This window comes from Rhinatrema bivittatum, chromosome 4 (genome assembly GCF_901001135.1).
Source record: "Rhinatrema bivittatum chromosome 4, aRhiBiv1.1, whole genome shotgun sequence".
NCBI lineage: Eukaryota > Metazoa > Chordata > Amphibia > Gymnophiona > Rhinatrematidae > Rhinatrema > Rhinatrema bivittatum.
The window spans coordinates 204,079,547-204,105,426 of NC_042618.1; the positions used below are offsets into that span (position 1 = coordinate 204,079,547).

General features: G+C 50.4%; 1 protein-coding gene across 1 annotated transcript in view; it reads left to right on the forward strand.

Annotated features, from left to right (window-relative positions):
* The window catches only part of ZMYND10 (zinc finger MYND-type containing 10), a 364,741-nt gene that overhangs the window by 315,060 nt on the left and 23,801 nt on the right, over window positions 1–25,880 (forward strand). The gene's annotated exons all lie outside the window — the stretch shown is intronic.

A 25,880-nucleotide genomic window follows, 5' to 3' on the forward strand; every position in this document is an offset into this window, starting at 1 on the left:
CCTTAGGGGAGAACTTGGTACATCGTCTGCCCGAAGATAGGCAGCGTCCTTACCGGGCGTTTGCTTCCACTAGGACCAGAGCGAGGGCACAGTGGCGTTACAGATCGTACCGGCAACCTGGCTCTCGCGCAGCCTCCAGTAGACCACAGCCCTGGTCGCGTTCCTTTCGCGGGCGGCGGCCCGCGAGAGAGGCTTCAGGACAGGGGAACCCCCCCACCAAATCTTCCCAATGATGCCAGAGCGACCCACTCCTCCAGTCCACCCATCGGGGGCCGACTCTCGGAATTCTTCGAGGAGTGGGTACGCATAACTTCGGACCAGTGGGTCCTGGACACCATACAACACGGTTACGCCTTGGAGTTTGTCCGTCCGCCAAGGGACAGGTTTCTCTTCTCTCCTTGCGGCTCCGATCTCAAGAGGATGGCGGTTCAACAGACATTAGACCGACTCCAGGACATAGACGCTATTGTGCCCATCCCTTTCGCCGAGGTGGGCTCGGGCCATTATTCCATCTACTTCGTCGTTCCCAAAAAGGACGATTCCTTCCGACCCATCCTGGACTTGAAGGAGGTGAACCGATCGCTGCGGGTCAACCGTTTCCGCATGGAGACGCTGCGATCGGTAATTGCTGCGGTCCACCAGGGGGAGTTTCTGGCTTCCCTAGACCTGACAGAGGCGTATCTGCACATCCCCATACGTCCGGAACACAGACGTTATCTACGCTTCAAAGTCCTTGGTCAGCACTTTCAGTTTCGGGCCCTACCTTTCGGCCTCGCGACAGCCCCGCGGACTTTCACCAAAATCATGGTGGTGGTAGCGGCGGCCCTTCGACGGGAGGGAATTTTAGTGCATCCCTACCTGGACGACTGGCTGGTGCGGGCGAAGTCGTTCTCACATGGGCAGGCCTCGGTGGCCAGAGTTTTGGAGATGCTTCGCTCCCTGGGCTGGGTTGTGAACCTTCCCAAGAGTTCTCTCGTTCCATCTCAACGCTTGGATTTTCTGGGGGCGACCTTCGACACTCAACAAGGCATGGTCTTCCTGCGTGCGGACAAGGCCCTCTCTTTGAGGGAGCAAGTGCGTCATTTCGCGTCCCTGTCGGAACCCACTGCCTGGAATTACCTGCAGCTTCTGGGAGTGATGGCATCCACCATCGACATGGTGCCCTGGGTGTTTGCACATCTACGCCCACTGCAGGCGTCCCTGCTCTCATGCTGGAAACCGGTGTCGCAGGAATATCAGGTGATTCTGCCCCTTCCCCAGGCAGCGCGCGACAGTCTGGAGTGGTGGCTGGTCCCGGCTCACCTGGCCCGCGGCGTCTCTCTCGAAGTCCCCTCCTGGGTAGTAGTGGCCACCGACGCCAGCCTCGTGGGGTGGGGCGCCGTCTGCGACCGAAGCGCCACACAGGGGACGTGGTCTCCGGAGGAGGCGAGGTGGCCAATCAATCGGCTGGAGACCAGAGCTGTACGTCTCGCTCTTCACCGTTTCCTCCCCTTGGTTCGGAACCGGGAGGTGCGGATTCTTTCGGACAACGCAACCACGGTGGCTTACATCAATCGTCAAGGCGGGACGAGGAGCGAACAGGTCTCCGCCGAAACCACGCTTCTGATGGCATGGGCGGAACTTCATCTGGTTCGGCTTGCGGCCTCCCACATCGCCGGCGTGGACAACGTCCAGGCGGATTATCTGAGTCGACAGTGGTTGGACCCCGGCGAATGGTCCCTTTCCGACGAGGCGATGGATCTCCTGGTTCGACGCTGGGGAACGCCGCGACTAGACTTGATGGCGACCGCCCTCAACGCCAAGGCCCCGCGCTTCTTCAGTCGCAGAAGGGAGCGCGGCGCAGAGGGAGTGGATGCTCTAGCTCTGCCGTGGCCGGCAGGTCAGCTGCTCTATGTTTTTCCTCCCTGGCCCTTAGTGGGCAAGGTACTTCGCAGAATAGAGAATCACAGCGGCCCCGTGATTCTCGTAGCTCCGGAGTGGCTGCGTCGCCCTTGGTTTGCAGACCTAATCCACATGGCAGTGGACGGTCCAATACGTCTGAGTCATCTTCCTCGGCTCCTGCAGCAGGGACCGGTATTTTTCGAGCAGGCGGCACTCTTTTGTCTTGCGGCCTGGCTTTTGAACGGCGCCACCTCCGCCGCCGAGGCTATCTGGAGGCGGTAATCTCCACGATGCTCCGGGCTCGCAAACCTTCTACTTCGGTTGCCTATGTTCGCGTGTGGAAGGTCTTCGAGGCCTGGTGTGCCGATCATGGGGCCCGACCCACGGAGGCGTCGGTACCTCTGATTCTTCAGTTTTTGCAGGACAGGCTGGATAAGGGTCTGGCATACAATTCCCTGCGAGTACAAGTAGCGGCCCTGAATGTTCTGGTACAGACGGCGGTCTCCCTGCCTCTCCAAGCGGATATCGCCCGCTTCCTGAAGGGGGCCAAACATCTACGACCACCGGTCAGGGACCCTTGTCCGTCGTGGAGTCTTAACCTGGTTCTCAGGGCTCTGGCGAGCGCTCCTTTCGAACCCCTACAAGAGGTTTCGCTTAAAGACCTCACTATGAAGACTGTTTTTCTGGTGGCGATATGCTCTGCCCGTCGCATCTCGGAGCTGCAGGCTCTTTCCTGCAGGGAGCCTTACCTTCGCATTTCGGAAGCGGGGATCTCGCTGCGTACTGTACCTTCCTTTCTCCCGAAGGTGGTCTCTTCATTCCACATGAATCAGACGGTGGAACTCCCGGCGTTCTCTCCAGAGGAGTCGAGGTCTCTTCGTCACTTGGACGTCAAGCGGGTCTTACTCTGCTACCTAGAGGTTACCAATGCCTTCCGGATTTCCGATCACCTGTTTGTGCTCTGGTCGGGACCTAAGAAGGGCTCCTCCGCATCGAAGACGACCATTGCCCGCTGGATCAAGGATGCCATCTCGGCATCTTATATTGGAGCCGGTCGGGATCCGCCTAAGGCCGTCAGGGCTCATTCTACGCGCTCTCAAGCTGCGTCTTGGGCGGAGTCTTGTGCCGTCTCTCCGCAAGAAATTTGCCGGGCGGCGACGTGGAAGTCGCTGCATACCTTTGCGAGGCATTATCGACTACACCTGGCGCCTTCGGCTCCTGGGCACTTTGGCGATCAGGTTATCCGAGCAGGGCTCTCAGGGGCCCACCCGGTTTAGGAAAGCTTGGGTACATCCCACCGTCTGGACTGATCCTGGTACGTACAGGGAAAAGAAAATTATTCCTTACCTGCTAATTTTCGTTCCTGTAGTACCATGGATCAGTCCAGACGCCCACCGCCATGAGATGCTCAGCTCCTGCTCGGATTCGTTTAGGTAGTCTGTCTTTTCCGCTCCTATTTTCTATAGGGGTTGTACAGCTCCTCACAAGTTGACTGTTTCGACCTGGTTTGGGTCGTGCCTGTTTATTGTTCTTCCTGTTGCCTTACGTTAGGGCTCTTGATCCAAATTGTGTTGTTTTGCTCTTTTGGGCTTTGTTATTCAAGATACTGAGCTCCAGCAGAGGGTGCGCTGGTATATCAGGCGGGACTCTCGAGCTCTGTTCTGACTCCATCTGCTGGACGGGGGACATAACCCACCGTCTGGACTGATCCATGGTACTACAGGAACGAAAATTAGCAGGTAAGGAATAATTTTCTTTTCGTCCAGGTGATTTATTACTCTTCATTTTGTCAATCCAGCCTACTACATCTTCCAGGTTCATCGTGATTTGGTTCAGTTCATCTGAATCATCACCCTTGAAAACCGTCTCCGGAACGGGTATCTCCCCAATATCCTCTTCAGTAAACACTGAAGCAAAGAATTTGTTTAGTCCTTCCACAATGGCCTTATCTTCCCTAAGTGCCCCTTTAACCCCTCGATCATCTAACAGTCCAACCAACTTCCTCAGAAAGCTTTCTGCTTCGGGCATATTTTTAAAAGTTTTTATTATGAGTTTTTGCCTCTATAACCAATTTCTTTCAAATTTTCACTTAGTCTGTCTTATCAATGTCTTACATTTAACTTGCCAGTGCTTATGTTTTCTCCGAGGACAAGCAGGATGGTAGTCCTCACATATGGGTGACATTATCAGATGGAGCCCAGCTCGGAACTGTGATCTCAAAGATTCTAGAATTCTCAAACATCCTACTAGGTATGTGCAGCTGTAGTCCTCACTCTGTCCCTTAGGCAGAGTCCCTCAGTCTCTTTTTTTTTTTCCATGGAGTTGTGTGGTCGTGGAAGCTCTTGCCTTGCTGCCTGCCTAGACCCGGACCGGACTTGGATACTCTTGCCTTGCTGCTTGCCTAGACGTGGACCGGACTTGGATACTCTTGCCTTGCTGCCTGCCTCGACCTGGACCGGAATTGAATTTCTCTTTGGCCTAGGTAAGACTATTAACCATCAAGGATTCACAAAATCGTAACAGTTAGCTGAGGCCATGAATCCCGTGGACTTAACAGCTCTACAGGCCATCCCTGGGTTAGCTTCCCGTATTCAGCAACAGCAGGGGGAGCTGAATCAAGTCACAGGAGTACTGGAGAGACTAGTAACAAGAATGGACGCGTTCTCAGGCGCGAATCCGGCTGCTCCAACCCCTTCTCCCATAGTACATCTAACTCCACCACCACGATTCAACGGGAATCCGCAGTTATGCCGTGGGTTTATCAACCAGTGTCGTATGCATTTCTCTCTCCAACCAACAGTTTTCACTACGAATAGATCCAAGGTCACATTTATCTTGTCACTATTGGAGGGAACAGCCTTGGCATGGGCCTCTCCTTTTGGGGAGAGAGAGGATCCACTGTTGGACAATTTAACTCAATTCTTAAGAGACTTTAGTCTAATCTTTGATGAACCCGGTCGTTCTGTGTCAGCATTGGCAGAATTACTTCAAATAAGACAGGGGTCCTGTTCAGTGGGGGAATACGCGGTTCAGTTTCGTACCTTAGCCGCTGAATTACGTTGGGGAGAGGACAGTCTCATGGCCATTTTTTGACAAGGACTCTCTGAAATCATTAAAGATCAATTGGCAGGTCGTGAGATACCCGACAGTCTGGAGGAATTGATTTGTCTGGCCATCTGATTGGATCTACAAGTTCAGGAACGTTCTCGAGAGAGAAGCATGCTGCGCCGACCTTTCAACAACCTATTACGAACCCTCGGGTTGTTGAGACTTCAGCAGTACCTGAGGAACCTATGCAGATCGACCAATGTCATATAACTCCTCAGGAGCGGCAACGGCGTAGACGGAACAATCTCTGTTTATACTGTGCAGGACCAAGACACTTTGCTAACAAATGCCCGAATAAGTCGGGAAACTCTCGGGCCTAGGCTTGGTGGGAGAGGCCTCCCTGGGTCCCATTACCCCCTCTCCACAGATTCTGCTTCCGGTGGCCTTAAATTTTGGACTAAAGACACTTCAGTGTCAGGCCTTTATAGACTCCGGAGCCGCAGGCAATTTCATCGAGGAACAATTGGTTAACAAATTTCATATTCCCACCGAGAGCCTCAAGACTCCGTTGGTAGTCTCATCCGTCTCTGGACAACCCATTGGAGAAAGGATTACCACCAGGACCCAACCCATCAACATGACTACAGGAGTCCTCCATCATGAAACTATTCAGCTATTCATTCTACCTTCTTCGGTCAACCAGATTATTTTAGGACTACCCTGGTTGAGACAACACCAACCTCACCTAGACTGGGGTAACTTGCAGCTGGCTAAATGGAGCTCCCACTGTCAACACAACTGTTTATTGAGTGTTCATCCACCCAACCGTATCACATCTGATTCCACGAAGATCCCAGCTGCCTTACCCAAGCAATACGCAGAGTTTATTGATGTTTTTAGCAAACAACAAGCCGAAACTCTACCCCCACATCGCTCCTACGATTGCGAAATCGAATTAATTCCGGGTAAGGAGCCCCTCAGGGGAAGAGGTTATACCTTATCAAGAGGATTTATTAAACCTTCCTCCTCCCTGGCGGGAGCGGGATTTTTTTTGTAAAAAAGAAAGATGGATCATTACGGCCGTGTATCGACTATAGAGGACTAAATGCCATAACAAAGAAAAACCGGTATCCGATTCCACTAATATCAGAATTTTTTGATTGTCTAAAGGGAGCTCGGATTTTTTCTAAGCTCGATCTGCGAGGAGCTTATAATCTAAGAACATAAGAAATTGCCATGCTGGGTCAGACCAAGGGTCCATCAAGCCCAGCATCCTGTTTCCAACAGAGGCCAAACCAGGCCACAAGAACCTGGCAATTACCCAAACACCAAGAAGATCCCATGCTACTGATGCAATTAATAGCAGTGGCTATTCCCTAAGTAAACTTGATTAATAGCAGTTAATGGACTTCTCTTCCAAGAACTTATCCAAACCTTTTTTGAACCCAGTTACACTAACTGCACTAACCACATCCTCTGGCAACAAATTCCAGAGCTTTATTGTGCGTTGAGTGAAAAAGAATTTTCTCCAATTAGTCTTAAATGTGCTACTTGCTAACTTCATGGAATGCCCCCTAGTCCTTCTATTATTCGAAAGTGTAAATAACCGAGTCACATCTACTCGTTCAAGACCTTTCATGATCTTAAAGACCTCTATTATATCCCCCCCTCAGCCGTCTCTTCTCCAAGCTGAAAAGTCCTAACCTCTTCAGCCTTTCCTCATAGGGGAGCTGTTCCATCCCCTTTATCATTTTGGTTGCCCTTCTCTGTACCTTCTCCTTTGCAACTATATCTTTTTTGAGATACGGCGACCAGAATTGTACACAGTATTCAAGGTGTGGTCTCACCATGGAGTGATATAGAGGCATTATGACATTTTCCGTTTTATTAACCATTCCCTTCCTAATAATTCCTAACATTCTATTTGCTTTTTTGACTGCTGCAGCACACTGAGACGACGATTTCAATGTATTATCTACTATGACGCCTAGATCTCTTTCTTGGGTGGTAGCTCCTAATATGGAACCTAACATCGTGTAACAACAGCAAGGGTTATTTTTCCCTATATGCAACACCTTGCACTTGTCCACATTAAATTTCATCTGCCATTTGGATGCCCAATCTTCCAGTCTTGCAAGGTCCTCCTGTAATGTATCACAGTCTGCTTGTGATTTAACTACTCTGAATAATTTTGTATCATCCACAAATTTGATAACCTCACTCGTCGTATTTCTTTCCAGATCATTTATATATATATTGCCATAGTACTTTCCAAAAGAAACTTAAGACTTGGTTCTTCACACAAGCATTCCCGGAGAGCTAAGAGCAGGAAGAATGACATTATCAGCATAGTCCCCCAGCCCTTTCTGTACATAAGTTCCTGAAGAGTTCGTCATTGATATTTATATAATCATGAATGTTCACTGTAAGCTCCACTAAGTTCCTCTTTGCGCCTTCATGTTGTTAATTGTTAACTGTTAAATGTTTTAATGTAAACCGCCAACGAGGCGACAGTTTCTTCCTTGTAAACCGGTGTGATATGTATAGTTTACAGGAACATCGGTATATAAAAATTAAAAATAAATAAATAAATAAATATTGAAAAGCACTGGTCCAAGTACAGATCCCTGAGGCACTCCACTGTTTACCCTTTTCCACTGAGAAAATTGACCATTTAGTCCTACTCTCTGTTTCCTGTCTTTTAACCAGTTTGTAATCCACGAAAGGACATCGCCTCCTATCCCATGACTTTTTAGTTTTCATAGAAGCCTCTCATGAGGGAACAGGATGAACGGAAAACGGCCTTTAACACGCATGATGGACACTACGAGTATCGGGTCATGCCGTTCGGCCTATGTAATGCACCAGCAGTTTTCCAGAATATGATTAATGACATTTTTTGTAACCTGCTATATTCCCATGTCATTGTTTATCTGGACGACATCTTAATTTTTTTGAAAGATCAGCAACAACACCAACGTCATGTCAAACAAGTTCTACAATGTCTTCGAGACAACAAATTATTTGTTAAATTGGACAAATGTCTCTTCCATCAGAAGGAGTTACCATTCCTGGGGTATATTGTTTCACAAGAAGGCTTACGTATGGATCCGGAGAAACTTAAAGCCATTTTGGATTGGTCTCAACCCACAGGATTAAAGGCCTTACAGAGATTTTTGGGGTTTTCTAACTATTATCGCCAATTCACTTCCAATTACTCTACATTGGTAGCCCCCTTTACCACCTTAACAAAGCCCCAATTCATAACTGGCCCAGGGAGGCCAGTCAGGCTTTTCAGCAGCTAAAACAAGAATTTACCAAAAATCCATGTCTTACACGACCTGATCCAGCAAAGCCTTTCATCGTGGAGGTGGATGTGTCAGCCGTGGGTGTTGGAGCTATTCTCTTACAACCTCTGACTCTGGAACATTTCTTACCTGTGCCTATTTTTCCAAAAAATTTTCACCAGCAGAGAGGAATTATGCCATAGGAGAAAGGGAATTATTGGCGATCAAGGCAGCTCTGGAGGAATGGAGACATCTTCTAGAGGGGGCCAAATATACTATCCAGATCTATACAGACCACAAGAATCTCGCCTACTGGGCATTATTTTTCAGTCGGTTTGACTTCAAGATACATTTTCGGGCCGCTAAGAGGAATGTTAGAGCAGATGCGTTATCTCGAAGTTTTATTCAAGAAGATACTGTGGAACCATGTCGCCATATAATCGACCCAGCCAAAATAATGGTGGCAGCCACCTTTACCGTTCCGGTGGAGAAAACAGTAGTACCTAAGAGACTTCGACAAAAAGTTCTTCAATGGGCTCACGACTCCCAGTATGCAGGACATCCGGGGATTCATAGAACTGGAGACCTTGTCTCACGCTCTTATTGGTGGCCTAAATGGAGATCTGATGTTAAGAGTTACGTGAACTCCTGTGCTACATGCGCTGCCCACAAGATTCCGCGACAACGACCGGCTGGATTACTGCAACCATTATCTATTCCAAAGATACCCTGGTCACAGATTGCCACAGACTTTATAACCGACCTTCCTCCGTCAGAAGGAAATACTGTAATTTGGGTGGTCATTGACCGATTTTCTAGAATGGCCCATTTTATCCCCCTCCCCGGTCTACCCACTGCCTCAGAATTGGCTCAACTTTTCGTACGGCACATTTTCCATATCCATGGGTTACCCTCTAGTATTGTGTCAGACAGGGGGGTACAATTTACGGCAAAATTTTGGAGAGATTTATGCAAGAAACTTCAGATTAAGCTGGAATTTTCATCAGCCTACCATCCTCAGTCCAACGGATTAACGGAACATACCAGTCTCTGAAAACCTTCTTATGATGTTATGTGAATCAAAGACACGATGTCTGGGCATCCCTGTTACCTTGGGCCGAACTATCACATAATAACCATGTTACCCAAGCAAGTGGAACTTCACCTTTTTTTTTAGTCTTTGGAAGACACCCACGAATTCCTCTTCATATTGCTACACCCTCATCTTGCCCAGCTGTGGACAAAACGGTACAATCTATGACCAAACTCTGGGAGGAGACGCGAAAATTATTGAGACTAACTTCCAGTAAAATTAAGACACAGGCTGACAAAAAGAGGAGAAAGGGCCCTTCCCTCCGACCAGGGGATTTGGTGTGGTTAAGCACTAGGAACCTCGAGTTACGTACCCCATCTCTAAAATTTGCACCTAAATATGTAGGACCGTTTCCGTTGATCAAACAAATCAATGAAGTCACCTTTAAACTCCAGTTGCCTCCCACTCTTCGTTTCCATAATGTGTTCCACATCTCGTTATTGAAACCAGCAGTATTGTCCTGGCCTTCTACAAGAATCAAGAAAATCACTCCCTCTTTAATACAGGATGACACTCAATATGAGATTAAAGAAATATTGGACTCCAGGAGACTTAGAGGGAAAATACAATATTTAATAGCATGGAAAAATTTTGGTCCTGAGGAAAATTCCTGGGAACCACGTGAGAATATCCAAGCATCTCGTTTACTTCGTCGATTTCACCAGAGATTTCCTCATAAACCTGGTCCGGGGAATCGGAGGAGAGAGCCTTGCGGGGGAGGTACTGTTACCACTCACGATCAGCAGGATCCCGGCTCCTCAGCGTTTCCAGCGCATGGCGTCATCGGGCCGCAGCGGTCTTCCACTATGGGACTCGGGCTGAGACTCCGCCCTCTTTAAGCGCGTCATCTCCGGAAGTCCAGCTAATTGCGCGGGAGAACCTCAGTACTTAAAGCCCCAACTTCAGCATAACCTCGCCTCAGCTACAGGCTTCTTGTGCTGGTGCTCTGCCGGATTCTGTTGTTTGCTGCCTGCCTAGACCCGGACCGGACTTGGATACTCTTGCCTTGCTGCCTGCCTAGACCCGGACCGGACTTGGATACTCTTGCCTTGCTGCCTGCCTAGACCCGGACCGGACTTGGATACTCTTGCCTTGCTGCCTGCCTCGACCTGGACCGGAATTGAACTTCCTTTTGGCCTAGGTAAGACTGTTAACCATCAAGGATTCACAAAATCGTAACAAAGAAGTTTTGCACACAAAAAAACTGTGGGGCAGATATTCAGAAAAAGCTGAGCTCCTAAATTGAAGCCTCTAAATTAGGTACCGAGGTTTTAAGCTGAAAATTCACATAAATTTAGGTGCTTAAAAGTTAGATTCCTAAATTTAGGCATGCTATTTATTTGCCTAGATGTAGGAACCTAAATTAGGTGCCAAGCTCCTAACTTTGTTTTCCCCCCCCCCCCCCTAACTCTGCCCCAGTAGCCACCCACTTCTTAGGGTCCTAACTTTATTTACTGCATGCAGAGCAGTCTGTAGCAGTAGAAACATAATTCCCTACCAGAAACACAAGAATGGCTTGGGAACGCAACTGTGCTGCTTGTCTGCAGAAAAAGAGGCTTGTAGGATCTGGTTGTCAGCATAAAAATGTAATAAAATATGGGCGCTGATGAATATGTACCTGAGAAGCAGTCATTCCCTGTACGTACCCTGATCAGTCCAGATACCTGGGTTTTGCCTCCCCTCCAGCAGATGAAGACAGAGGAGTTTTCTCAAACAACCCTGCCATATATACCAAGGTGCCACCCACAGTCCCTCAGTCTTAACTCTGTCTCCAGCAGATGGTGGAGGTGCAAAACCCACAGTCTCTTCTGATCCCTGATTGAAACAAGTTGGTAGTGTAGGATTTAGTCAGGGTCTTGATTGTACTTTTGGTGAGCTATCTCTTTAAGTTTAAAAAAAAAAAAGGACAGAGCACAAGTCCCTCATCAGCGGTTCTGAGAGCCTCCTCAGGGGGTTGTAAGGTCCTGAGGGAACCATCGCCGCTGGTCGAGGCCGCTGCTAAGGGTTGAGGACCCTGCACTTACTGGTCAGCAGCGCTGGGGGTGATACCGGGGAGCCCGGCTCACTCACACCCCCCCCCCCCCAGGAGCAGGAGTATCCAGAACCAGGGACAGCAAACAGTAAGTTTATTTTATGTAAAAAAAAAAAAAAAGTTGTTGTGTGGCTCTCCGCTATTTTGTCTGGCATCTTTCTTTCATTTTCTTGATTTTTTTTTCCCATCGCAGTTTTTCGATTTTCTCAGGCAGCCGATGCCTCGGGGCTCCTCATGCAGCGCGTGCGGCTCGGCGCGTGTGCGCCTCTCGCGGGAAGGCCTCTGCTCAAGTTGTGTGCTGGGAGGCGAGGGACCCTCCGTTTCCGTTTGGGGGGGGGGCGGAATCGGGCTCCGCGTTCGCCGGCGCCTGTCGATCAGACTGCAGAGTTGGCTGACGACCCGTTCACACTAAGCGCGGGAACAGTGGCCATCTTGGGCACCTTTAGGGAAGCCACGCGGGCAGCAATGGGGGAGAGGACTTTGCCCCCCTCGCTATCCCCGCAGCAAATACCATCCGGGGGGGGGACGGGGACACTCCTGCGGGGGCAGCCTCTCCTTTGCAGGGAGATAGCCTTGCAGGGGCTACTGATTCCTCTTCGAAGTCTTCATTCTCCTCCGAGTTTGTTTTGCTTATGCACAAAGTTTTTAAAGCAAAATAGACAGGGAGAAAACTGCCGGGGAGGCTTGTGCTGCAGCCGCAGACTAACAGGACATGAAAAAGGGATAGGTCCCGGGGGGGCTTGGACCCACCTAAGGGTAAGAGGCCCTTGAGGTCCACCCCACCGGGGACGGACACGGACTCTACGTCTCCGGATGAGGCAGATCTGCCGGTGAGGCCCCTTGGGGGGGCTGATGCGGACATACATACTCAGCAAGGTACCAGCAAAGAATCTCAGGCGATGGAAGGGGACGATCCAAAGGTGGTTCGTCTATTTAAGAAAGAGGAGCTGTCTCAGCTTATTCCAGCCATCCTGCAGGAGCTAGGAATAGAGGCTCTGCCGGATGAGTCCCGACTAGGAGCTATGGATCCGGTCTTGCTAGGCCTCAGGGGGCCTACGGTTTCCTTTCCTTTCCATTTCTCGGTGACGGATCTCCTATTCAGGGAGTGGGACACTCCGGATTTAGGTCTGAAGTTAAGCAAGGCCATGGACAAGCTATATCCTCTCCCAGAGGAAGCATTGGAGCTTCTTCGTGTTCCTATGGTGGATGCAGCAGTGTCGGCTGTTACCAAGAGATCCACTATCCCAGTTACAGGAGCGACGGCCCTCAAGGATTTACAGGACAGAAAGTTGGAGCTACAGCTCAAGAAAATCTTCGAAGTGTCTGCGCTGGGGGTCCGCGCAGCGATGTCTAGCAATTTTGCTCTGCGTGCGGGTCTTCGCTGGGCCCAACAGCTCCAAGCCAATGCCGATCTCTGAGGGGGAGGCTGCCCAGGTGAACCGGCTGGAGGCGCGTACAGCACAGATGCTCTGTATGACCTGCTGCGCACATCAGCCAGATCCATGATTTCCACACGCAGGCTCCTTTGACTCCGGAATAGGGCTGCAGATGGTTCTTCCACGGCCTACCTCGGTTCATTGCCTTTTAAAGGTAAGTTGTTGTTTGGCAAGGAATTGGAGGACATGATCCAATCTCTGGGAGAGAATAAGGTTCATAAACTACCAGAAGATAGGCTCATTTGCAGCTCGGGCTCGGTTCCATGGTAGCAGGAGACCCCAACCGGCGCGGTCTTCTGGGTCGTCCTTTCGCCCAAGCTCAAGCCGGCAATCTTCGTGGCCTCAGTCCTTTCGCGGCAGAAGATTCGGCAAACCAAGTAATCCTCAGTCTGCGGCGGGTGCTAAGGCCTCACAATGAGATATGGCCCGTCCATTCCTCTGTACAGGTTCTCCAACCGGTACCAAACGTGGGAGCCAGACTGTCGCTATTTTTCGAGTAATGGATCAAAATAATGTTGGACCAGTGGGTCCTCACCGTGATAAGTCAAGGTTACGCTTTAGATTTTGTACAGATTCCTCGGGACCAGTTCTTCATCTCTCCATGCAAGTACCGAGAAAAGCGAGAGGCGGTAAAGGCACGCTACGGCGCCTGCTGGGCTTGGGGGCTATAACACCAGTTCCGCTCGTGCAGCAACACAAAGGCCACTATTTCACTTACTTCATAGTCCCTAAAAAGGAAGGGACATTCCGACCAATCCTAGATTTAAAAAGACTCAACAGGTGTCTTCGGGTACCACGTTTCAGAATGGAGACTCTTCGGTCGGTCATCACCTCCGTCCGACACGGAGAGTTCCTGGCTTCTCTGGATCTCACGGAAGCATATCTCCACATCGGCATCCGGTCGTCCCACCAGAAGTTCCTCAGGTTCTGCATTCTGGGAAATCACTATCAGTTCTGGGCTCTGCTGTTCGGTCTCGCCACCGCTCCCCAAAAGTTCACCAAGGTGGTGGTGGTGGTCGCAGCGCAACTCCGGAGGGAAGGCTTTCTGGTGCATCCCTACTTGGACCATTGGCTGATTCGGGCGAAGTCCGAGCTTCTGTGTCAGACAGTGGTCAGCCGGATACTACAGCTCTTGCGATCACTTGGATGGGTGGTCAACCTTGCCAAAAGTCATTTGACCCCTACGCAGTCTCTAGAGTTCCTGGGAGCTCTGTTCGACACGAAGCAGGGCAGAGTATTCCTCACCACAGAATGTGTATTCAAGCTTCAGAGTCAGGTGAGACACCTGTTGTCACTGCAGATACCGCAGGTGAGAGATTACCTGAAGGTTTTGGGATCCATGGCGTCCACTCTGGCATTGGTTCCCTGGGTCTTCGCTCATCTGCTTCCCTTACAATCCGCATTGCTATCCGATGGAATCCGGTGTCAGAACAGTTCCACCTTCCGCTTCCGCACTCCACAAGAGCCAGTCTCGATTGGTGGCTTGTCTCGGATCATCTGACGTGTGGAGTCCCCCTGGTAATGCCCGACTGGACAGTTGTCACCACGGATGCCAGTCTCTCAGGCTGGGGAGCGGATTGTCTGGGAAAGTCGGTGCAGGGGGCAGTGGTCCAGAAAACAATCTCAGTGGTCTATCAACCACCTGGAGACCAGAGCCATGACTCTGGCCTTGCAAGCATTCCTCCCACTCCTTCGGGGTAAGTCGGTCAGAGTCTTGTCAGACAATGCAATCACAGTGGCCTACATCAATCGCCAAGGAGAAACCAAGAGTCGCCCGGTAGCGATGGAGGTGCAACATTGATGATCTGGGCGGAACAGAATCTCAGCAGCATTGCAGCATCTCACATCGCCGGGGTAGACAACATACAGGCAGACTTCCTCAGTCGTCACCATCTCAATCCCGGAGAGTGGGAACTAGCCGACGTGGCATTTCAGCTCATCTGCGAGCGGTGGGGCACGCCACACATGGATCTAATGGCCACATTCCAGAATGCCAAGGCTCCACGGTTCTACAGTCGGCGCAGAGAGAGAGGAGCCGTGGGGGTCGCTGCCCTGGTCCTTCCCTGGCCAATGAACATCTTACTGTACGTGTTTCCTCCATGGCCTCTGATAGGCAAGGTGATCCGGCGAATAGAGCTTCATCCAACGGAGGTGATTTTGGTAGCTCCGGAGTGGCCGCGACATCCTTGGTTTGCGGACCTACTCAATCTGTCCGCCGAGAAACCTCTACGGTTTCGGGAGTCCGCAGCTCTTCTTCATCAAGGCCCCGTCTGTTTGGTAGAGGCGGGTCACTTCTGTCTCGTGGCATGGCTTTTGAAAGGCAGCGGCTGAAGAATAAAGGTTATTCGGACGCGGCGGTGGCCATATTATTGAGGTCACGGAAACAGTCTACTTCTTTAGTTTATGTTCGGGTCTGGAAAGTTTTTGAAGCCTGGTGTGCGGATCGCACGGTGGACCCTACACGGGCTTTGATTTCAAACATTCTAGGTTTTCTTCAAGCCAGTCTTTCTAAAGGTCTCTCTTGTAGTTCCCTCCGAGTTCAGGTGGCGGCACTTGGTTGTCTCCGAGGTAAGATCCAAGGGGTATCATTGGCATTATACCCAGATGTGGCGCGTTTTCTTCGGGGGCCAAAGCACTTACGTGCTCCGCTTCGCCACCCGTGTCCTTCCTGGAACCTCAATTTGGTACTTTCGGCCTTGTGTTCGCCGCCTTTTGAGCCTATAAAGTGGATGACACTGAAGGATCTCACGCTGAAGGTGGTATTTTTGATTGCGATTTCTTCGGCTCGGTGGGTGTCTGAATTGTCGTGTAGGGAACCTTTCTTGCGGATCTCGGATTCAGGGGTGTCCTTGAGGACAGTTCCCTCCTTTCTACCAAAGGTGGTGTCTTCCTTTCACTTGAATCAGTCGACTGAGCTTCCCTCCTTCTCCGAGGTGGAGCGGTCAGATCGTATGGCACGGGATTTACAGAAACTAGATGTTCGCAGGGCTTTGATGCGATATCTAGAGTTTATGAATCCTTTCTGTGTGTCCGACCATCTCTTTGTGTTGTGGAGTGGTCCGAAGAGAGGTGGTATGGCCTCAAAGACTACGATAGCTCGCTGGCTGAAGGAAGCTATCGGTTCAGCATATTTACTGCGTGGGAAAATGGTCTCGGTGGGCCTTTGCGCCCATTCTACACGGTCACACGCCGCTTCTTGGGCGGAATATCATCAAGTGTCTCCCCAGGAAATTTGCAGGGCGGCTACTTGGAAATCGTTGCACACTTTCGCAAGGCATTACCGGCTGGATGTTCAAGCTTCGAATGCCAGGGGATTTGGAGAAGGGGTGCTTCGAGCAAGCCTCTCTGGATCCCATCCTCGGTAAGTTGGCTCTGGTACATCCCAGGTGTCTGGACTGATCCGGGTACGTACAGGGAAAGGAAAATTAGTTTCTTATCTGATAATTTTTGTTTCTGTAGTACCACGGATCAGTCCAGAGCCCCGCCCATGGCTGTGTACTCTAAAGTAACGGAGAGTCCGCTCGTATGTTATCTTTTTCTGGATCATTATTCTACCTTATTGCTTGTTCCTTTGGTTCTGTGAGTTCTGTTTCCCATTGGGGGGTTTGACTACGCCTTTTTATAGCCGGAGCATAGTTAGTTGTATAGTTTGGTTGTTTGTTCCATTCTGCTTTGACATTACGTAAGACTGAGGGACTGTGGGGTGGCACCTTGGTATATATGGCAGGGTTGTTTGAAAAAACTTCTCTGTCTCCATCTGCTGGAGGGGAGGCAAAACCCAGGTGTCTGAACTGATCCATGGTACTCCAGGAACGAAAATTATCAGGTAAGAAACTAATTTTCCTTTTGGGGATGTATTTTGATGACTCTCCTCCTTGTAAATCAAATTAAAATATGTTTTTGTAATTTGATAATTATTCTTGAATGAGCAGTAATGTTCTTCTCTTTTGGAAGTTTTATAAAATTAGTTCAATACAATTATTTTTAAAACTATATATCTCCATCGGTTGGAAGTTCTTGTTTTTTTCCCCTTTTTACTGGTGAGGTCTCATTTGTGTGACATAATGAACATGCTCATCTTCAAAGAAAGCAAAGCAGCTTACCTAACAAGCGTTTACTAAAGATCACAGTTTACCGATCACACATATTCTCCCCTCACCCCTTAAAATGTGTTCTCTTCCTCATATATCTTAACTAAATGTGAATTGAGGGCAGGGCCATTGAGTAGGGTTGCCAACTGCCTGATTTTGGATTAGACAGCCAGGTTTTCAGATGTGCTGTACAGTGTCCGGTCAGAAGTACTGACTGGACACTGAAAATCCGGATTTTGCAGGAGAATCTTCATCTTTCCCACAGCTTTCTGGTTACAAGGAGAAAAAGACAGAGCTGAGAGCTGAGCTGTGTCCTTGCTCTCTTTTGCCTTCTTTCCTGTGAGTGATTGGATAGAATGAGAAGAGGAGACAGGGCACAGCATAGCCCACAGTTCCCAATGGCTCCACATAACTATGCAGCAATGATCCTCTGGTTCCCTCCCCCTCCCTCACTGAGCGCTGGGCCAAAACCCGAGAGAGAGGCTGCAGTGAGCCCAGTCAAGGGATACAGAAGAGGGGAAGTTGGAGAAAGATACAGAGTCACAGGGAGGGGAAAGAAGAGAGACAGAAGGGTCACAGAGAAAAGGGGGAGGGAAAGGAAGATAGACACATGGGGGAGCAAGGGAGGGAAGAGATACAGAGGGGGCATGGAACGAAGGGAAGGTCACAGGGAAGGGGAAATGCACAGAGAAGCTTTAGTACATGAGGCAAGAGGGGAGACCTGGAGGGAAGGGACAGAAAAGGCACAAAGGAGACAGGGGGATGCAGGAGGAAAGGAGATAGAGAAAAAGGAAGGCACTGGAGAGAAGAGGAAGACAGGAGGGAAGAAGAAGGGAGAGAAAGATGAGCAAGGGGACAGAGGGAGGGGACTAGAGAAAGCAGCACAAGAGAGGGGTGCACAAAGGAGGGACAGGGCATATTGAAAGACAGGTGGCACAAAGGAGACAGATGAAAGGCTGGGAAGGTTTTAAGGAAAGGGAGAATGAACCACCTGTGTTTGAGAGAGGAGGCTGTGTGTGTGTGTGTGTGTGTGTCTGACAGAGGAGGCTGACTGTATGAGAGATAGGAAAATTAGTTCTTACCTGTTAATTTTCATTCCTGTAGTACCACGGATCAGTCCAGACTGTGGGTTGAGCCTCCTGTCCAGCAGCTGGAGACAGACCAAAACTGAAAGGGTATCCTATATCAGGACAGAACCTACCCTGCAGCCCTTCAGTTTAACCATTGTCAAAGCAGATAAGAATAAAGACAACAGCAAGAGATCAAGCAAGTAACCAGAGAACTCAAGCAAGTAACGAGAGAACTCACAAAAACTAAACAATTGCAACAACTTTGAATGGACTCTGTATATGAACGCCCTTGCATATCCATTGTCATCAATAACAGATGCTTACGGTGCCTTGAAGGATTATCACCGATGAAAAACATCCAGTAACCTGCAAAAAGAGCTTTGAGTGGACGACAGAAAATACAGGGGAGGGTGTCTGGACTGATCCGTGGTACTACAGGAACGAAAATTAACAGGTAAGAACTAATTTTCCTGTTCCTGTACGTACCTGGATCAGTCCAGACCGTGGGATGTACTAAAGCTTCTCTACAAAGGGTGGGACCGAGACAGTCCCGCTCAAAGCACCTGCCGACCGAAGGAACCAAACGCTGGTGCCTGTACGTCAAGGCGGTAATGTCGAGCAAAGGTATGCAGAGATTTCCACGTAGCGGCCCTGCATATTTCCTGCGGAGAGACCAATTGACTCTCCGCCCAAGAAGTAGCCTGAGAACGCAAGGAATGAGCCTTTAGGCCCTCTGGAACCGCCCGGCCTTGGCAGATATAGGCTGAGGAAATCGCCTCCTTCAACCATCAAGCGATCGTAGTCTTAGAAGCTTGGTTGCCCCTATTTGGACCACTCCACAGAACAAAAAGATGATCTGAGACCCGGAAGTCATTGGTAACCTGAAGGTAACGCAGTAAGACGCGCTTTACATCAAGGTGGCGAAGATCACTCCCAATTGGATCCGATATATCCTCAGGAGAGAACGCGGGAAGCTCCACTGACTGATTGACATGAAAGGAAGAAACAACCTTCAGCAAGAAAGAAGGTGTACAGTCTTGAGAGAAACTCCCGAATCAGAAAACCACAGAAAAGGCTCCCGACAGGACAACGCTTGAATCTCCGCCACCCTTCTAGCATAGAAGATAGAAACCAGGAAGACAGTCTTGAGCGTCAAATCCTTGAGGGTAGCCCGACGGAGAGGTTCGAAAGGTGCTTCACAAAGAGCCCGAAGGACTAGAACATAAGAAATTGCCATGCTGGGACAGACCAAGGGTCTATCAAGCCCAGCATCCTGTTTCCAACAGAGGCCAAAAACCAGGCCACAAGAACCTGGCAATTACCCAAACACTAAGAAGAACCCATGCTACTGATGCAATTAATAGCAGGGGCTATTCCCTAAGTATAATTCATTAATAGCCATTAATGGACTTCTGCTCCAAGAACTTATCCAAACCTTTTTTGAACCCAGCTACACTAACTGCACTAACTACCTTCTCTGGCAACAAATTCCAGAGCTTTATTGTGCGTTGAGTGAAAAAGAATTTTCTCCGATTAGTCTTAAATGTGTTACTTGCTAACTTCATGGAATGCCCCCTAGTCCTTCTATTATTCGAAAGTGTAAATAACCGAGTCACATCTACTCGTTCAAGACCTCTCATGATCTTAAAGACCTCTATCATATCCCCCCTCAGCCGTCTCTTCTCCAAGCTGAACAGCCCTAACCTCTTCAGCCTTTCCTCATAGGGGAGCTGTTCCATCCCCCTTATCATTTTGGTTGCCCTTCTCTGTACCTTCTCCATCGCAACTATATCTTTTTTGAGATGCGGCGACCAGAATTGTACACAGTATTCAAGGTGCGGTCTCACCATGGAGCGATACAGAGGCATTATGACATTTTCTGTTCTATTAACCATTCCCTTCCTAATAATTCCTAACATTCTATTTGCTTTTTTGACTGCTGCAGCACACTGAGCCGACTATTTTAAAGTATTATCCACTATGATGCCTAGATCTTTTTCCTGGGTGGTAGCTCCTAATATGGAACCTAACATCGTGTAACTACAGCAAGGGTTATTTTTCCCTATGTGCAACACCTTGCACTTGTCCACATTAAATTTCATCTGCCATTTGGATGCCCAATCTTCCAGTCTTGCAAGGTCCTCCTGTAATGTATCACAGTCTGCCTGTGATTTAACTACTCTGAATAATTTTGTATCATCTGCAAATTTGATAACCTCACTTGTTGTATTCCTTTCCAGATCATAAGACTCCACGAAGGACAAGTGGCTTGGACGGGTGGCTTCAAATGCTTGGCGCCCTTGAGGAAACGGACAACATCCGGTTGAGATGCTACCGCGTGACTCTCAATGGTGCCTAGAGCCGAGAGCGGACACTTGGACGCGCGACGAGCTGAAGGAAAGACCCTTGGAGAGGCCCTTCTGAAGGAAGGAAAGAATCATAGAAACAGGAGGTGAACGAGCAGAGAACCCGATTCCGCGCAGACATTTTCAAAAACTTTCCAAACGCGGACATGCCAGTGAAGTAGACTGCTTACAGGCTCGAAGCAGAATGGATATAACTTCCTCTTTATATCCCTTCTTTCTTAGTCTTTGCCGTTCAAAAGCCAGGCCGCTAGACAGAAGCGATCCACCTGGTCGAAAAATACGGGACCCTGCCGGAGCAGGTGAGGAAGATGGCTGAGGCGAAGAGGACCGTCCATTGCCAGGTTTACCAGATCCACAAACCATGGTCTGCGAGGCCATTTGGGATCCACGAGGATGACCGGTCCCATGTGAAGTTCTATTCTTCGTAGGACCTTTCCCACTAGAGGCCAAGGAGGAAACACGTATAGAAGGACGTCGTGGGGCCAGGGAAGGACTAGAGCATCCACTCCTTCCGAACAGTGCTCCCTCCAGCGGCTGAAGAACCTGGGAGCTTTGGCATTGCTCAAGGTCGCCATCAGGTCCAGGTGAGGCGGACCCCTCCTGCTGACGATCAGATCCATTGCTCCGTCTGATAATCCCACTCGCCTGGATCGACAAGTTGACGACTCAGGAAATCGGCTTGTACATTCTCCTTGCCCGCTATATGGGAGGCTGCTAGGCGCTCCAAGTGACGCTCCGCCCAGGCAAAGAGCTTGCTGGCTTCCAGGGCCACCAGGCGACTCCGGGTGCCCCCCTGTCGATTGATATAAGTCACTGTGGTGGAGTTGTTGTCCGACAGTACTCGCACTGCCTTGCGGCGAATCAGAGGCAGAAAAAACTGGAGAGTCAGGTGGACTGCCCGGGCCTCCAGGCGATTGATGTGCCAGCGGGACTGGACTGGGGACCAGTATCCCTGTGTAGCTTGAGACTGGCAGACTGCTTCCCACCCAGAGAGACTGGTATCTGTCGTGACTACAATCCACTGCAGAGTCTGTAGAGACATCCCCCTCAGGAGGTGTGTCAGAGATAGCCACCATTGTATGTCGGCAATGGTAGAGTCGGAGAGTGGGAGGATCGTCCGAAATTGTTCCGACACCAGCTTCCAGCGGGATAGCAAAGCTTTCTGTAAGGGTCGCATATGCGCAAAAGCCCAGGGGACCAGGTCTATAGTGGAAGCCAAGGTTCCCAGCACTTGAAGGTAGTCCCACGCCGTAGGAAGCGGAAGCGAGAGGAGATTTCTCACTTGGTCCATCAGTTTGAACGCCCGAGCGTCCGGCAGGAATACCTTGCTGACTCGGGTATTGAAGCACGCCCCCAGAAATTCCAAGACCTGGGAGGGCTGCAGATTGCTCTTGGGAAAATTGACTATCCACCCGAGAGAGGTGAGGAGAGCAAGGACCCGGTCGACTGCTAGCTTGCAGAGGGTCTCCGACTTGGCCCGCATGAGCCAATCGTCCAGATGGACTAGGATTCCTTCTCGCTGGAGAGCGGCCGCCACCACCACCATGACCTTGGTAAACATGCGCGGCGCAGTGGCTAGACTGAAGGGCAGAGCCCGGAACTGAAAATGCTGGCCTAGGATGTTGAATCGGAGATACTTCTGATGCTCGCGTCGAATCGGTATGTGTAAGTAAGCCTCTGTCAAGTCGAGAGAGGCCAGATATTCACTGGAGCGAACAGCCGCTATTACCACCCTCAGGGTCTCCATTCGAAAGTGTGGTACCTTGAGGGCCCGGTTGACTCTTTTGAGGTCCAAGATTGGACAGAAGGAACTGTCCTTTTTTGGCTCCATGAAGTAGATTGAATACTGGCCGGCACCTTGTTCCTCCACCAGGACTGGGACTATGGCCCCCAGCTCCTGAAGCCTGGCAAGAGTCTGACATACGGCAGAACGCTTTCGGTGGCCGCAAGGAGAGAGTAGGTACAGATCCAGCAGGTCTCGAGCAAACTCCAATGCGTAACCTTTCTCTATTTCGAGAACCCACTGGTCCGACGTGATTTTGGCCCATTCCTCTAAGAACAATGAGAGACGAACACCTACGTTTGGAACAGAGGAATGGACTAGCCGGATCTCATTGGGAGGCGGGCTTTGCAGTGGAGTGCTGTGGATTACAGTCTCGGAAGGCACGACAGCCCTGAAAGGAGTGAGACCAGGACTGGGACCTGAAGGAATTTCCTCTAGAGAAGGCACCACGCGCACGATTATTATACCTTCGCTGACCCTGGAAGCGGGAATGGGTAGGGAAAAAAGACCTCGAGGGTTTCAGGCGGTCCTCTGGCAGCTTATGGACCTTGTTCTCCCCCAAGTACTTAATAAGCTGTTCCAGGTCCTCGCCAAAAAGCAACTTACCCTTGAAAAGGAAGTGTGCCCATTGGTTGGAGGAAGAATCCACCGACCAATTGCGCAGCCAAAGGAGATGTCTGGCCGACACCTCTGAAACCATCACCTTGGCCTGTACGCGAAGTAAGTCGTAAAGAGCATCCGCCCCGTACGCCACAGCACCTTCCAACCGTTCAGCCTGCTCTGCGCCTCTGCAGACGGGAGGTCCTGGGTGCTGAGCAATTGTTGAACCCACCTAAGGCTTGCCCGCTGCATGAGACTGCTGCATATCGTCGCCTGAACTCCTAAGGCCAAGACTTCGAAAATACGCTTGAGATAGAATTCGAGCTTGCAGTCCTGTACGTCTTTCAAAGCAGTGGCTCCCACCACCGGAATAGTGGTGTGCTTGGTGACCGCAGACACAGAAGAATCCACCTTGGGAATTTTAAGCATCTCCAGGCAATCCTCGGGGAGGGGATAGAGCTTGTCCATAGCTCTCCCCACTCGCTTGCCCATCTCAGAAGCTTCCCATTCCTGGAGGAGCAGCAGCTTGTGCATAGGGTGGAAGGGGAACGTGCGTGGAGGAGCCCTGAGTCCCGCCAGGCCCAGGTCCACGTGAGCCGGCGTCACAGCTGCGATCGTATCCTCCAGAGGAATCTCAATTCCCAGCTCCTGAAGTATGAAGGGAATGAGCGGCTCCAGCTCTTCCCTCTGAAACAAGCGGAGCACTCGGGGGTCATCCCGGGCAGGCCCCGCCAAATCCGCATCCAGATCCTGATCTGGTGCCACAGGTGGAGCCAGAGGATCTGGGGGTGGAGGAACCCCCGGACCCACTCGAACAGACTCCTGCGCATCCGGCGCCGCGGGAGCAAGCGGAGAGGGCATCCGCAGGATTTTAGCGGGAGGAGGACCTGGAGGAGGTTCCTGTTCCTCTTGTAAACTAGCCTAATAAGATTTGTGCATTAATAGCACAAATTCCGAAGAAAAACATGGCCTGGATTTTCCTGGAGGGTTAGGGGCCTCATCCTGAGCCCACACGGGGCTCAAATCAAGTGGAGAAAACTGACAATCAGGCTCCTCTGTCTCTTGCAGCTCCGAATTGGGAGCTGCAGAGATCCCCAAAATGACCGCCGTTCCCACGGTTTGCCGACTCGGGAACAGTCTGGCCATGCGGTGAGAGAACCTCCCCCAGGTCTTTGGCTTAATCGCTGCCAGGGAGGGGCCCTCCCCACCCAGCAGGCACCTTGAGCAAAGTCCTTCGCGGGAGAGCCGCAAAGCAGGCTCCCCGCAGGCCAGCACTGATTATAACGTGGCATGACTGCAGAGGGAAAAAAGCCGCAAGGAGAGCTAAAAATAGCTGAGCTGTCCGGTGCTGAGGAGCGGGAGCAGGAGAATGAACTCTGCTCGCTCCCTAGTTAAATAACAAAAGTTGCCGAGTGAAAACCATCAGCCCTTAAGCTAAAGTGCCCCAAGCCTCTTTTTTTAACTTTAAAAATGCAGGGGAATAAGCTTCCCTGCTGGCACAGCCGGGGGAGGGGGAATTGAGCGTCCCGGGAGATAGTGAGGCAAATGGCAGCTAAATAGGGGGAGGGACTGGACCACCAGTATCACCCCAACAGAAGGTTCACCAGGAAGGGAGCCTAGGCTGCATAAAACAAGGAGTTAAAACCCCCTTAGGCCCCCCCCCCCCCCAAGAGCGAGGAGACAGCGCTGTCTCCTGAGAGAGACAGAGCCTGTTCAAAGTCTGACAAAACTGTCACCTTTTTTTTTTTTAATTTAAAGAGAATAAAAATACTTGCTTGATCTGACAGAAATAAAAGAAAAGAAACCCAACAGGGCAAAAGGCTAAGGAATTAAGCCAGGGAACCGCAGGGTGAGCTGCCGGCATCTGCTGGAGACAGACAAATACTGAAGGGCTGCAAGGTAAGCTCTGTCCTGATATAAGTGTTATTATTTGTGATAGTTGTGGGTGGATCCTTGGGCTGGTGGCAGGTGACCATGCCCACGGGGAAGATCCCGAGAGGGATCACCGGTCAGGCTCAGAGTTGGGAGACAGACACACACTAGTTCTTTTATTAAACTGTTTTGGAGAACCACCAGAGGTGGCAGTAGTGAGCTGGAAGAGCCCAGCTGGGCTGTAGTCCCTCAGGCACTGGAACAGCGATCCCAGGATGGCTGAGCTGTAGAGAAACTGAGATAGTGAGTAGGCAGAGTATGCAGAGTTCAGGAATAGAACCTTGATGGTAACACTCACACAATAGTCCCTTGGAACAGCCCAGGAGCTGGAATGAAGTAGGCCCTCGAGGAGCGAGTACCTGGTTCCAGGGAAAGCTCTGAGAGAGAGATGGTAACTCACTGGTGTTGTAGGCAGCGGTGACTTCCTGGCAGAAGTTATATTCAGTAGCAGGTCCGGGAACGTGGGCCCTCAAGGAGCGAGTACCGGTTCCAGACTGCGACCTGAAAAGCAAGAGAGAGAGCGAGGCCTCCGAGGAGCGGGTTCCCCTGGTAAAGTCCGAGGAGGCAGAGTAGCAAGGTAAGCGGAGAGCGAATCCCATCCGCAGCGATACCTGGAGGCAGCTAGGTAAGAAACCCTTGCTAACTCGAATAGCTAGCAAAACAAGAGACCTTAAATATCCGGTGAGGATGACGTCATCTCAGGGGGGACGCCCCTGAGGTTCGCGCCACAGCTGGTACTTGAGTCGGGGCCACGCCGCGCGCCCTTACGCCTCCGGAGAACATGGCGGAAGGCAGTGTCTAGCCGGTCCGGGAACGCCGGAGGAGATTGGCAAGATGACATCGTGGCAGCCAAACTTCCATCAACCAAAGAGGGAATTGCCAAAGAGGTAAGGTGGGCGGAGTGAAGACATCGGGCAGCAACAGTCGCAACAATAAGATACCCTTTCAGTTTTGGTCTGTCTCCAACTGCTGGACAGGAGGCTCAACCCACGGTCTGGACTGATCCAAGTACATACAGGGAAGACGTTGTGTGTTTGGGAGTATATCTGTGTTTGTGAGAGGAGGCTGTGTGCTTGGGAGTGTGTGTATATATATGAGAGGAGGCTGTGTGTTTATGGGTAAGTATGAAGGTGGGTGTGTATATGAAAGGCTTTAGTTGTGATAGAGAGCAAAACTGCATGAGAGAGGCTGTGGTTGATTGTTTTGAGGATAGTTGAAAAACAAAATTTTATAAAATAAAGTATATTGAGGGAGGTGCTTG